Source organism: Camelina sativa, chromosome 19, assembly GCF_030686135.1.
Source record: "Camelina sativa cultivar CO46 ecotype springtype chromosome 19, ASM3068613v1".
Classification (NCBI taxonomy): domain Eukaryota; kingdom Viridiplantae; phylum Streptophyta; class Magnoliopsida; order Brassicales; family Brassicaceae; genus Camelina; species Camelina sativa.
In genome coordinates, this window is record NC_141898.1 from 25,297,150 (window position 1) to 25,312,500 (window position 15,351).

The following is a 15,351-nucleotide window of genomic DNA, read 5'->3' on the forward strand; positions in this document are numbered from 1 at the left end:
AAGGAATCGAACCGGGAAGGGTTCAAAAGGGAAGAGAGATCAAAGCAGAAAAAAATTGTCAAGAGATGTCCGAGGAAAAGTAAATCAAGCAACGGGCCGATCATTGGTCGAACCAACAGACATGCGTACCAGCGTACGCGGTACACTCAGGACAGCGTACGGGGACAGGCGAGTTGGCGTCCATTCGGACAGTACCGTAACCAAGGAGGATTACGGGAAACGGGAAGGAATCCGCTAAAATAATATTTAAATTAAAGAGGAGTTACTGGAGTTAGTGGGTGATTAGTTAATTGTTTAATTAATTGATCAATAGTGGAGGATTCCACTAAGAGATTGTTTAATCAAATTTAGGAGAAGTGAAGGGGAATATTCCTTATTTCCACTCGACGTTGTGACATGGAAGAAGGAGGGAGAGACACCTCATCTCCACTCTTTGATCAAGTGTGAGAAGAGTGAATGTAGCGGCGACACATACCCCCATGCGTGTGGCATGAAGAAGTCGCCCACAGTTTCTATATAAGTCACTCATTTTCTCACTTGGGGGAGAGAAAGAGAGAGTTTCGTCCAAAGGCTGTTCAAGTGAGAGTAGAGAGAAGCATAGAGAAATTCTCCTAAGTGTGGAAGCTTAGATTGTTTGTGTGCTTCATCCGCGAGAAGAGTTGTTAAAGCGAGGAAGAGACTGAGTTGGAGAAGCTGAAAATCAGCGAAAGTCTGTGAGTTCAGGGAGCATATCTTCGATCTAGTTTAGTGTTGGTAGACCCAAACTAGAGTCGACTTGTATGTGCATATAGTTGCATTCTTCTTGATTGCTTGTTAGTTTTCTTGAGGTTTTGGATTTTAGTTGGTAAATTCCATGGTAGATCACACACGTTGATAGAGATCCATTTGTTTGATCTATTTGCATGTGAGGAGAATTCCATGGTAGATCACAAACGTTGATGGAGATCCGTTAGTTTGATCTATTGCATGTGAGGAGTATTCCATGGTAGATCACAAACATTGATGGAGATCCGTTTGTTTGTTCTATTGCAAGTGATGAGAATTCCATGGTAAATAACAAATGTTGATGGAGATCCATTTTTTTGATTTATTGCATGAGAGGTGAAATCCATGATAGATCGTAAATGTGGATGTCGATCTGTTTACTTGATCTATCGCATGTGTGGTTATTTTGTTGTTTGTTGTTTGTCTGAAGTTTATGTGTTCTCTAAGACCATAAACTTAAAAATTTAAATTAAAGATTCTTAGTGTGTGTCGTTCGTGATGAGGAGGTCCGAACAGCCATAAGTGCACTAAGAATGGAGATGTGTATGTCCTTTCCAGTGAAGCCGTTGCGGCATGCAGCTTAGTCTTGCATATTGTAGCGAAGAGCTTAGTCTTGGTTAGTTACCTCGACCGATGATATACACGATGGTGTATTTGGGGTTTTATTCTGGTTGCATGCTTTTGTGGTTGTAATGCAGAGATAAAAAAGGGAAAGGGATGGAAGGCGGCATATATGGGCCCTAGTAAAACTTGTTTAAATAATTCTTCTTTTTATTCAAGTTTTGAGTGTTGCATTGATTGCTTGCATTTGGTTGTTGCTTGGCTTATTACCTTCCGCATGTTTTCTCTGATTGATTATTGTGTGTGTTGATTGATTCCTTATGATTTGGGGCTGGGATGGGAATTTAATCTTCTACAGGGACCCCTGAGTCTGATCACTAAGTAATCTTAGATTAATTATGCTAGAATTTTATCTTGCAGGTAACCAGTAGTGGGAAGCTAGAGGGCGTGTTGGACGATAGGATCCCGAAAATAGATTTTGTGCCTTGTGTAAAGTAAAAGTATGTTTTATTCGTCAAACAAAAATATATATAATCTTTTTGGCATTAGGCCTGGCCATAAACTCTTTTAATCTTTTTGTTAAACTTGTGATATATTTTTAATTAATGAAGAAATTGGTTTTATATTCGGGTACGAGTATTGGCTGATAATGATCTAGTCTGAATCGGCTCAACACTTGGGCATCATAAGGGTTGGCAAGCCTAAGTAATGTCTAAAGTGGTGGGAATATCATCTATGGACTGGCTAAAAGTCTAAATGGATTTTAGAACCTCAGCCGGATCATTGGTCATAGAACAGTTCGGGAATGTTACACACGTAAGATTCATAGGTCAGTACCGCAATTGTGTTTACATGTTCAGTTTACTATCCCCTACCTTAGGGAAGCTTTAATAGGCTAGCTTCGCATGTGAATACATCCACGACATCATGCACAACTCACATGATGATATGATTCATAAACTATATTTATCGGTTTGCAGCCTCTCTCTCAAAAGCTATTAATATATACATATATTTAAGTGCTACACGCATTCGGACAATCAAATATGAATTTTGACAAATTTGATTTCTTTTGGTCGTCTACAGTAGTACATATATTCACTTTCTCTATTATAAACCGAAAACTAATATAGTAATATATATATAGTGACAACTCTCCGCAACTTATAACTAGGGAAAAGAGTCATTTTATATACGTACACTTTTCAAAAGTGCAAATTTCTTCTCATATAAATAAGGAATGCTAATTTATATATGTACCTCCAATTCATTTCAAATTTCATATTTGTACTCACAAAATTGAGCCAATTGCAAAATATAGGTTAACAGTTAGAGATGCTGACTCAGAATCCACATGTGTAATTGACGTGTCATCGAAATCGCAAAACGACGTCGTTTTGTTATGTTTTCTTCCCAAAAAAAATTGACACTCCAATGGTTCGAATCCACAATCACACACTTGTTTAGCATAGGACATAACTAGTTGATCACACAACAATACTCGATAGTATCATATAAGTTTATACTTAAAAACCAAAAGTGGCATCGAAATTGGAAAATTTGCAGGAAATCCACACTCCTGTGGGTCGAACCCGCATTCTCTGACATTAACAGCGTAGGACGTAACCAGTTGATCCCACAACAATACTCGATAGTATCATACAAATTTATTCTTATACACTTAAAAAAGATCTAAGTCTCAATTAAATGAAACGTCGTCGCTTTGAATTGGAGGAAAATCAAAAAATTTAGGTTTCTTCTTCTTCTCTCAAATCCCAATTTGTGTTAATTATATCCTTACTTGAAAATTACTAATAGAAAAATAGAATTATCATTAGTAAAGATTATTTGAATAAACTAAATATTTTTATGGAATGATTTAAAGAAAAGACAAATACTGTAGTAAGTAATGATGATAAAAATCACATGTAATTCGTTTTTAGATTTTGCTCAGAAGATAGAATTGAATCACAAGTTGCCACAGCTCCGTGACTCGTAATAACGACGAGTCAAAAAATACTCAAAAAATAGATGGAGAAAGTTGGGAAAATGGAATATTAAAGAGGGAGATTGAGGGAGTAAGAAAGAATATGGATGGATTCGTCCTAAACTACTCTTTGGTGGTTGTAAGGAAGAAACACGAATCGGGATTTGAGAGAAGAAGAACCCTAAAATTTTTAATTTTCCTCCAATTCAAAACGACGACATTTCAATTAATTGGGAATTAGATTTTCGTAGGTTTATAAGAATATATTTGTATGATATTATCGAGTATTGTCGTGGGATCAATTGGTTACGTCCTACGTTGATAATGTCTAAGAATGCAGGGTCGACCCATGGGAGTGTGGATTACCCACAATTTTTTGCGATTTCGATGCAACATTTGGTTTATAAGAATAAATTTATATGATGCTATTAAGTATTGTTGTGGGATCAGCTGGTTATGTCCTATGCTCAACAAGTGTGAGATCGCGGGTTCAAACCACCGTCAATACACGTGGGTTCTGAGTCAGCATCTCTAACGATTGATTTAAATCTGTTAATGTGGACTTTGAAATTGGCTCAATCTTATGAATACAGTTATGAAATTTGAAATATATTAGGGTACAGGTCTAATTTAGTACTCTTTGTTTGTATCAGAAGGAATTCGCACTTTTGGGGGTGTAAGGGTATGAAATGGCCCTTTTCCCCTTATACCTACACCCTTTCTTTGAGGTGACCATTTTGCTTTCACCTATTAACCATGAGCAAGCCTAGCTTTGTGCTTGGTTCTGATACACGCTGGTTAATCATACACACATATATTTTGCTTTCAATGCGTCGACTTTGTAAAATAACATTTTTTTCTTTTCTTGTTAAGATGTTATCGTGTTACCCAAAAATAAAAGACCACAAGGTTCTTTGATATATCATGGTTTTTAGGTGTTTTTAGCCATGATATAAGTCTTATTTATATAGTCTTTTTGGTGTTTTAGAGTCTTTTGAGTCTTTATAGGATTTAGCATGGATAGAAGCATAATAGAGCTAAATAGGAGGATTTGGAGCATAATCAAGCATTGAGGCTGAGCTACGAAGTTGAGAGACCAGTTCAAGAGTAAGCATCGATATATGCTTCATATGTGTCGATCGATGCACTGTCGACAAGACAAATCTGAAGTTTTCCCACAAGTTTTGAAGATTTACAGAACCACCCCAAAGTTTTCCATATTTGCATCATTAGTCTTTGGACGTGTTTTAAGAATATATATAGGATTTTTATGGTCATTGTTTAGATCTAAGCTTTAATTTTTCTGCAACTTTGGAGAGAGAAAATCCTGAAAGATTTTAGAGAGTTTTTGGAGAGAAGAATCAAGACTCCTTCCAGAGAGAAGATTCAGAACTCCTTTTCTACTTCTTTTACTCTCTTAATGCAATTTATTCAGAATATGATTTGTGATTCATTGATTATGTCTGAGTAGATCTGCTTGTTAGGTTTAGGGTTTCTAATTAGGGTTTTCCTGGATTGTTAGATTGATTAATTGTTTTGATTTATTTTCTTTCTTGTTCTTCACCATAGGTTGTTCTTAAAGCTAGATCTTTGATTAGTCATCTGGATTTAGATCTTAGGATTATTGATTGATATGAGAATATAATTGATTATCCTGACAAAAACCTTTGGTGAACAAAATTACTTTTTGCAAAGAGATTTGAATTAGTGATTTTGTGAACTTATCTAAACTTGATTTTATTGCTGGTTTTTAACTTGAATTTTGCAAAGAGAATTGGCTTTTCGGGCTTTAAAACTTAGATAATGGCCCTGTTTGTTTTTAAGTCGCTGGATTAGCGACAGCGACAGAAATAATAGACATAAACGGAATCATAACTGTCGTTGCCATTGTGAAAAGAGTCGCCGAAAGTTGTCGTAGTGTTGAAATAACCTGTTGTAGCGGTCGCTATAAATTCCGACGACTCATCTCTCTCTCCAGCGACACTTTTTCTTACTTTAAGAGAAACATCTGCCTCGTCATCTTGCTTTCTCCGTTGTCGTTTTAGTTTTTAATTGTCGTTGTCAATGTCGTTTTGGTCGGTCGCACTCGCTCAATGAGCGATTTAAAAAAGAACAGGGCCAATATTCGCAGTGAGAACTGATTTATTTTACAATTGTGTTTAGGGTTCAAGAATGGTGCTTAATTGTTGAATCCTGCTTGCTTAATTAATTGATCTGATTTTCCATGATTTCTTGAGAATTTCCCTAGGCCTAGCGTTTCATCCTTCCGAATTTTACAACTCTTTTATTTTCTGCTTTATTTTGCAATTTAATTACAATATTTCTCTATTGTGGGAATCTAGAGTATTTGTGGACTCGAAGCCTAAGTACTGAAATTGATCTCTTAGTTTGAGAGAGTAGCTCAGGGTTAAATTTGAGCATATCAAATTTTGGTGCCATTGCTGGGGACTCTTTTGATTCACCATTAGATTAAAGTCTTTGATTTTGTCTAAATTTTAATTTTTCTATTTTACTCACACGCTTTTGTTTCTCTTCTCTTGTGTGTTTCAGGTACATGCCTCCTAAGCCTAACACCAGGAAGAAACCTATTGGTCCAGTTGTGAACCTCCTAAGCCTAACACCAGGAACACAGCCAAATCAGCAAAGATGGTCAACCCAATCTTATTGAGACTAGATGAGGCTGGAGTTTTGAGGAATCAAGAAGGTCATGTGTACAATGAGCAAGGCCAGAAACTTGATGCTGAAGGACGAGTTACTCAGGAAGAACTCGTCGTGGTTGAGGAAGATGCACGTGGTGTCGAGCAACGCAACGATGGCATCGATCGACGCAACCAAGAAGGCATCGACCGACGCAACATTGGTGTCGATCGACGCAATGCCAGAGCCGGTGCGAATGGTGCGGATTTGGATGATAACGACCAGCAGAACCTTCAGGGCAGACGGGACAACAATGGAGAGCTTGTCAAGACTCTTGCGGACTTCAACAGACCAGACTTGTTATATGAGAACCGCTCCGCAATTGTCCCTCCTCCATTCCCAAGGAATGATTTTGAGTCTAAGCCTGCCTACTTTGCTCTTGTTGGACAAAGGCCATTCCAGAACCTGCCACATGAGAACCCTCTAGACCATATTGAGCACTTTGAGGATATAGTCACAAGCATCAAGGCTAATGGAGTCACAGAGGACTATCTCTACTGCAAGCTCTTCCCCTACTCTCTTGTTGGGGAAGCTTCTCATTGGTTAAGGCAACTCAAACCAGGATCTCTGAAGACCTGGCATGACATTAAGGTGGCATTCCTCAACTACTTCTATGATGATGCAATGTCCGATGAGCTGAGGATTAAGCTTTCCACCTTTAGACAAGGCCCAACTGAATTTTACAAAGCTGCTTGGGTGAGGTTCAAAGCATACCAGAGAGACTGTCCGCATCATGGGTTCTCAGAGGTGCAGTTGATTAGTATATTTTTCAGTGGTATTGACTGGAGATATCAGATGGCTTTGGATGCTGTTAGTGATGGGAACTTCAAGACAAGGTACCCGGATGAAGCTGAACAGTTATAGAAAGGCTAGCCTCAAGCAACAGCACTAAGAATGTAGACCTAGAGCGGAAAAGAGCACATGAAGGCAATGGTTCAAATCAGTTTGCTGCGGTGAATGCTAAGTTGGATACAGTCCACAATCTTCTTGTGGGAAAGAAGTCTGTCCATTTTGCTGAATATGTTGAGACTTTTGAGGCAAAGCCAGAGATTACCGAAGAAGGTGTTAACTATGTGTATGGAGTTGGGTATCAAAATCAGAGATTTGGTCAGAAGAATTCATTCTCAGGAAATCCAAACAACAACTTCACTAGGAACTATGGTTCTTCTTCTTACCAACCTCTCCCTCCACCCAATTCAGAAAGCAAGATGGAATCAATGATTGGACAGATTTTGGAAGGTCAACAGAAGTTAACAGTAGACTTCAATGGGAAGATTGATTTTGTATACACTGAGCTAACTGGGAAGTTTGATGCATTAAACCCTCATGTTAAGGAGCTAGAGAATCAAGTGATTCAGACTGTTGGGTATGTTAGAAGACAAGAAGAAGAACTTTGTAGAAGAACAGAGATGAACCCCAAGCATGCTTGTAATGCGATTTTGGTGAAGGAAGCAGACGATGATACGGTAGTGCAGCTAGCATCGACCAATGCATAGCAGCATCGATCGATGCAATCACCATCAAGCGTCGATTGACACAACATCAGCATCGATCGACACCCCCCCCCCTCCCACGAACAGCTCCGGTTTCTCTTCAAGTTCCACCATCTGATTTAGAGCAAGCTTATAAGCCTAAGGTTCCTTTTCCTAAGCCTAGGAGGTCTAAGCAGGAGCTTGAGGAAGCTAGATGCAAGGCTATGATGGACAAGGTAATGATAGAGATTCCTTTGGTTGATGCAGTGAAGTTTTCTCCTGGGATTAAGCGATATGTGAAGAGGATGGTCACCAATGGTTTGAGTCCTGAGGAAGGAGCACTGCTTACAAAAGATGTCAGTGTAATTTTGTTGAAGCAGCCTCCACAGAGGAAGAAGGAAAAGAAGCAGGAGGTGGTGTCTCTAAGGAAGTAAGTGCAGTGATTAAGAGTAGGATTGCAGAGAAGTTACCAGATCCTGGAAGTTTTGTGTTAGATTGCTCTATCTCCACAGGAAGGTTTCTTCATTCTCTTTGTGATCTCAGTTCTAGTATCAACTTGATGTCACATTCTGTTGTTGTGAAACTTGGGATGACAGATTTCAAGCCAACTAAGATCTCTCTTATCTTAGCTGATCGATCCAGAAGGATTCCTGAAGGTGTCTTAAAGGATATTACAATCAAGATTGGATATTGCATGATTCCCACTGACTTTGTGGTGTTGAAGTATGACAAAGATCCTAGTGATCCTCTCATCCTAGACTGCTCATTTTTGGCTACAGGTGGTGTCATCATAGATGTTACGAAGGGACACATAGCTCTGAATGTAGATGATTTGGTTATGAACTTTGAGATGGACAAGCTGTGAAGGGCTCCTACTATTGATGGTCAGACATTTTCTATGGAAATTGCTTCTGATGATGATCCGCTCATAGAGCTTCATGGAGACATTACTGCTGGGTATGTCAAAGAGATGGAGACTGTTGAGGAAGTTAGTAAGCAAGCTTTTAAGTTTGATGATTGGAGTGGAGATCATCCAATCAGTACTAGAGATCATGATGAGGCTCTGATCCATGACAAGTCGCTGGTAGATGACGTTTCTGTAATAGAAACACGGATTTCGGAGGTTAGTTGCAGAATCGTTGAAGAAACACGAGTTGCAGGCTTAGCATCGATCGATGCAGCTGTTGCATCGATCGACACACCTCCACGAGAACGTCTAGACTTGTCCAAAACCGAAAATTCTCGAGTTGATTCCTTAGCTGCAAGTCCTAGACCGGTTGTAAAGCTGAAATCTCACCATTCCAACGTCAAGAACCCACATGTATGGACAAGGTATGCATCTTCTTCACCCAAACCTTCTCCTATCATCAATAAGAATTTCAAAGGTACAAAAACTGTTTTGCAGTTAACCAAGCCATGAGATTATCGTAGAGCGCTTGTTTCTTCTATTGATGATTTTGTAGGACATAAAGGAAGCCAACCATACCTCAGTCCCGCCCTGGTCCTGTTCCTCATATCCTTGGCAGATCTCATGTACCTACTGCCTACACACCCCCTTGGATGAAGAGGAAATTCTCTCGGAAGCATTCATTGCCATGTTCCGATCCACCGGATGCCTGAGATCCGACACAATCAAGCTAATGACTGAAAACAAGCGCTTAGTGGGAGGCAACCCACTGGTAGGTATTTCTTATTCCTTTTTCTTTTGATTTATATTTATTTTTCTTTATTTTATTCGTCAATCTCTTACTTGATAACACTGGGGACAATGTTGTTTATGTCTGGGGGAGGCAGTTACTAACTACGTTTTTGTTTTTGAAAAAAAAAATGTTTTATTGAGTCAAAAATTTTGTTGGGAACTATAATTTTTCTTTTTAGTGTACTGCCTTGGTTGATTAATGCTGTAGATTGAATCCACAATCCGACTAATGAAAAATCCAATGCTGACCAGTAAACCAGAGACATACAAATTTCCAACAGAATACACAAAAGCCTGAGGTAATTTCTGCACTTTTATGTTTACCTCATCAAGGAGATTGATGTTCATAGAGCTTGACTCCTTGTTCATACATGACAAGTAAGATTTCAAAAGGAAATGGTACTCTTCTCCCTTATTCAAGTTTAAAGATATATCCCTAAGAGCTTTGTTTAAAAAAAAAGAGTGAATAAAAGATGAAATGATTTTGATCCGTTTAGAGAGGTAGGTAAATTACATGTGACCTCATTATTCTACTCTTGAGTCAAATGATCACACAAAGCTTGGAAGCGAGGGATAGGTAAATTACCGATGACCCCATTATTCGCCTACAACTTTGAGAAAAAAAAAGGATAGTAAAAAAAAAACAACAAGGCAAAGCTCAAAGGAAGATAAGAATAGAATAAGTCTGGGGGAGAGAAAGAGTACCACATGTTGTACAAGTTATATCTTGCTTGTTATGGTATTGTACGGAAATGAGTCTAGAAGGTTCTTGATATTGATCAAATTGATGAGACCCACCGATGATGGCTTAATGGAGGAAGTAGTGAAATTTGGTTTGAATTTGGGATGCTATGAATGTCACCGGAGAAGTACATGGTGGTTCGATTTGGATTTATCTGCTAAACATATGGATTATGGTTTGCATGATCATGACATTACTTTAAAAGAAAATAAGTTCATGCGTTTTCAAACCTCTTTCACAGGTCTAAGTCTATGTTTTGCTTGAGGGCAAGCAAAGGCTAAGTCTGGGTGAGTTGATATATCATGGTTTTTAGGTGTTTTTAGCCATGATATAAGTCTTATTTATAGAGTCTTTTTGGTGTTTTTAGAGTCTTTTGAATCTTTATACACTACAAGAAAACAGGTAATTTACAACTGCACTTATAGTCGCTTAGTAGTCGCTAATTCATATATTACAACTATGTTACGACTAATCATTGTTGTCGTAAAATGTTAGTCGGTAAGAAATTCAGTCGTAAATTAGTCGGTAAATAGCAACTCATTTACGACTAATCCCCGTAGTGGTAACATTAGTCGTAACGTTGTCGTAAATTTTTACGAATATTTGGTGACGATGTTACGATTAATAAAAATGTGAGCAGTAGTAGTGTACGTGTAGTCGTAAAGTAGTTGGTAAGCATTTACGACTATTTGATGACAGTTTAACGATTAATGCGATGTGAAGGAGATTAGTTTGAGAATAGTTGTGATTTAGTCGTTAAATGTAGCGACTACGTGGCTACTACGTGACGACTATTTGACGACTGTGTTGCGACTATTTGATGACTGTGTTGCGACTATGTAGAGTCAAATTTAATGACTATTTGAAGACTATAGGGATTAAAAACCAGAATATTTTCTTTTTTGTTTTGTTTATAATTTGAATTTATAATCAAAGAAAGCCCTAAAATTTGCATTTTTAATAACCATAATTGTAATAAGTACACCACATTAGCAATAACAAAAAGAGAGAACCATATTTAAAACAACCAAAAGAGAGAACCAAAATGATCAATCCTAAAACTATGATTCTCTTAAGTGACAAGGAACAACACATCATCCCAAATTGTCAAGTTCATTAGAGTAAGAAATAGAGATAAGTAGCCTAACAAGTAACCTAAGGAGGAGATGTTCTTTATGTTGGAGGGTCGATGGATGCATCACTTGATTCAGACTCATGGAATTCAACAAAGGTCGCATGAACTTTTCCAAGTGCTCTATCTTCTTCTGTTGCTCAGCCACAACTTTGGAATGTTCTGCTTCACGAGCAGCAATCTCAGCATCACGTTTTGTATTATAGGCAACTTATTCTTCAATGTTAAGATGAGCTTCCTTCATTTGCTCTTGCAATGCTACAAACGATGACGACTGTCCTTGTTGATAGCTCTTGCCATTGAGAAGATCCTGAAGATGCTCCTTGACGCTTCCGAGCCCAAAAATATTACCTCTTGAATCCTTCTCAGTAGACTGAGAAAAGAAAAGGTGAAACTGTAAATAGAGAATATGAAAGTTAAAGACTCTTTAAATATAGATTGTGAGAAATGTAACTTTACCTGAAGAAAGATGGCCGTATAATCTTCTACTGTGAGCTCCTAAACTCGTGAAGGATCTGACTCGATCTCAGATAGATTAGCTTGTAAGTTTTTCTCATAAGTTTTAAAGATCTTCTCGGCCTTGCGATCGACATACGTACCATCTGGCTATGTATGAGTCTCTTTGAAAACCTCACCAAGACTCATTGGTCTCCCAAGTTTTTCTTCCTGGAATGTTACAAAACAGAAAAAAGGGTTAAGACATAAGTTTAAGTTGCAAAGGTGTAAGAAAAAAAACATAAGTTACTCACCAATTGTAGTAAGACTTGTTGATAAGATGTTGGCCCAGATAAGTGCATGTGAGGACCGAGACCATTACGGTCTGACATACGAGCATTGGAATAGATTCGACTCCTTTCCTCTGCTTCTTCAGTATCCCACTGAGCAACCATTATTTTCCACAGTTCACCCTCGATCCATTTAGGTCACACTCGACTAGTCCTAGCGTCGCTAACCATGTTTTTCATCCTTCGTTGGCATATCTCATAGAAATACTCTTGCACTATCCCTGTTATCAAAGGATCCCAAGTGTGTGTTTTCTAGGAAAAAAGGAAAATAGAATTAAGTTAGTGAAAAACAAGAAATAAAACCTATCTATGAAGGACACCTCAGAACAGAAAACTGTACCGCAAACTCAATGAAGTATCTTTCTCGTCTCTCTGGAGGCACACATGACCAATTGTAGTATGGACCATCAAATTTGTTTGTAAAAACTTTAGTAATCTTCCGAACCAGTGCTGATTTAGCATCAAGAGTAAACCTCAGATAACATAAGAATCAAGTCAGTTTGACATCACGAGTAAACCTCATAACATAAGAATCAAGCGAGAAGCAAACATCAAAAAAGATGCAAACCAATAACAAATTTGTTTGTAAAAACATTAGTAATCTTCCGAACCAGTTGTGATTTAGCATCACGAGTAAACCTCAGATAACATAAGAATCAAGTCAGTTTGACATCACGAGTAAACCTGATAACATAAGAATCAAGCGAGAAGCAAACATCAAACAAGATGCAAACCAATAATAGACATGTCTTTCGACCAATAACAGACATGAAACACTAAGAGTGTTACTACAAACAGATGCAAACCAATAACAGACATGAAACCCTTAGAGTGTTTACTACAATCAGACAACAAAAATCAACCAACTAACTAGAACACAATTGTAAAATTATGAAAAAAATAGACATACCAAGTCGTTTCAGGCTTCGGTTCTGGAGAGAGGACGGTGGTGAACTTATGACGGTCCGGCACCATAAGTATCGCGTTTAGAGCGCTCAACTTGTCCTCCTAGAGTTCTGGCAACACTGGATCTGTCTCTGTGAAGTTGTTACCTTGAGAAGAAGGATGACTTTGAGCGTGGGAGGCTGCATTTGGAGATCTCGCAGAAACTTCCAATGGATTCGATTGAACCGGTGGATTGTTCATAACTTCGGTTGATGACCGAGATGGATGGTCTTCACCAACTCGATTCACGGAGTTCTGAAATAGGACCTGCGGTGGTGGATAGTTTCTAACCTGCGGTGCCGCAGATATCGATAGTTGGGGAGAAACATGGACTTGTTCTTGAGGCGTCTGAGGTGTAGGATTTTCAGCCGCCGGCGTGAAGTTGTATTGAGGCGGTAGAGGGTTGATTCTTCTCACCTTAGACAGAGGATTAGAGCCACCGGGTCTGAGAGAAGCGTTGGGGGCAACATTTCTCTTGCGTCCAGGCTTCTTAACAAGAGGCATCGTCTGCTCTTTTGAAGAAGAACAACAAGAATGATAGATTGATATCGAAGATTAGGGTTTCAGAGATAGGTTTAGAGAGATATCGGCGAAGAAGAATAAGAACAAGAAAGGTGAGAATGGTTAGAGATTAGGGTTGATGATTAGGGTTAGGTTGTGTGTGATGGGCCGTTAATGGATTTCATGAATGGATTTCGTGTTTAATTAACTCAAACATTTTCAATATAGTCGCTTATCAGTCCCTACGTAGTTGGTATATACAAAGACAATTTTATTTGAAAAGGCTGGGCTTGTTTTGGAGTCCATAATCTGGTCCACCGTGTAATTGTGGTATTTAAACCCAAATATTTTGAACTTAGTCACTTATTTGTCGCTAATTAGTGGCTTAATTTAATCCTTTTAAAACCATATAATTTAGTTTATATATCTTTAAACATAAATTTTAATATATATTACATATAAAACCAATGTAATTATATATTTTTAAACATAAACTTTAATATATATTACATATTATTTAGAGCATAATTCAGTTTACAAAATTTTATTGCACAAATTTGACATAAACATAATTAGGAGGATTCTTCTTCATCATCCGAAGATGATAAATTACACAAGAATTCATCTTCAGGTTCCACATCTTTAACGCCGTAATCGAGATTTATTGGGTTTACTCCATCTTCCAAATTGTCAAGTATAATATCTTCAATTGTAGTCATCAATACAGCATCATCATTTTCAGTTTGCAAAAGAGTCGTCTCTGAACTGTTGACATATTCTCCAGAAATGTTTCCCCTCGGATTCACCTTTAGCACATTGAGCCATATTTGCTTTGGTTTTTTTATGTATGGATACGGAATATAACACACTTGTTCTGCTTCAGAGGTTGTATCTAGTTACATTTGCATATCAACAATAATGTTTTATTTATAGAAATATATATAAATACATATATATATATATATATATACTTATCTAGAATAAATGGTTCGTATTTATTGTACTTTCTTGTTGAAAGTACGTCTACGACACCACCATTGATGATCCGAGTGCCTCTACCGATAACAGGGTCATACCACTTGCACTTAAAAAGTGTGATTCTCAAATTAACCACCCCCTCATACTAAAGCTTTATGATATCTGTTATGGTTCCGTAGAAATCCGCTGCATCAGATTCATCCATGTAATTTTCACCCTTAGCACATACCCCATAGTTACATGTGTTTCGTCCAGCGCCGTGATTCTCTGTATGAAACAAATAGCCTCTTGTAAAATACATTGGTCATGTTTTAACCTTGTTCAAAGGTCCATGCACTATCTCTTGAACCCAAGTAGAAAATGGATTTGTGACGTTCCAGTAAGTAACCTGCATATATATGTATAAAGTTATTTTCAATAATTTTAATAAGTATTTATATATAGCATGAGTATTGTTATCACACACATATTCTTTAACCCATAAATGATATTCGTCTGCTCTTTTGGCGGAGAGTTCTTTCTCGGGAAGTCCTGGATATTTTGCTGAAAGAAAATCCTCGAACATACTATATATACAAGACAAACACAAATATATGAGAAATCATAGCAGATTATATATATATACTAAAGCGCAAGTAATTTGAGTGATCCCTACTTAATTATATACCTCTCAATTGGCTTAAAATAGTCATAATTTCTTAAAACATATGCGTGTGCGCATTGATTGTCTCGGCTTGAGAGCCATGTTTCATGCATTTCCCCACTTGGACGGCCAACGTGAGTAAATATAGAAGGCACTTCAGGCACATGATATACAGGGTTTTGACCTTCATCAAATCTTGTTAACCTGACCAAATGATTGAAAATTAAATATATATTCACACAATATATTCAAATCTTGATAGCATTTACCTTGATTTTGTTTGTATGTTCGTGGCAAAGTAGTGCTCTGAGAAGTATGCAATCTCGTCATTGATATATGATTCAACAATTTATCATGCTGCATATCTTTTGTTCTTTGCTTTTCCTTTCAATTTTTTAAAAAAATCTTTCAAAAGGATACATCCACCTCTATTGGACAGGACCT

At 37.7% G+C, this 15,351-nt stretch overlaps 1 pseudogene; it reads right to left on the bottom strand.

Moving 5' to 3' along the window:
* Positions 1-11,266: 11,266 nt before the first annotated feature.
* Positions 11,267-13,289, bottom strand: LOC147921004 (uncharacterized; annotated as a pseudogene).
* Positions 13,290-15,351: the final 2,062 nt, after the last annotated feature.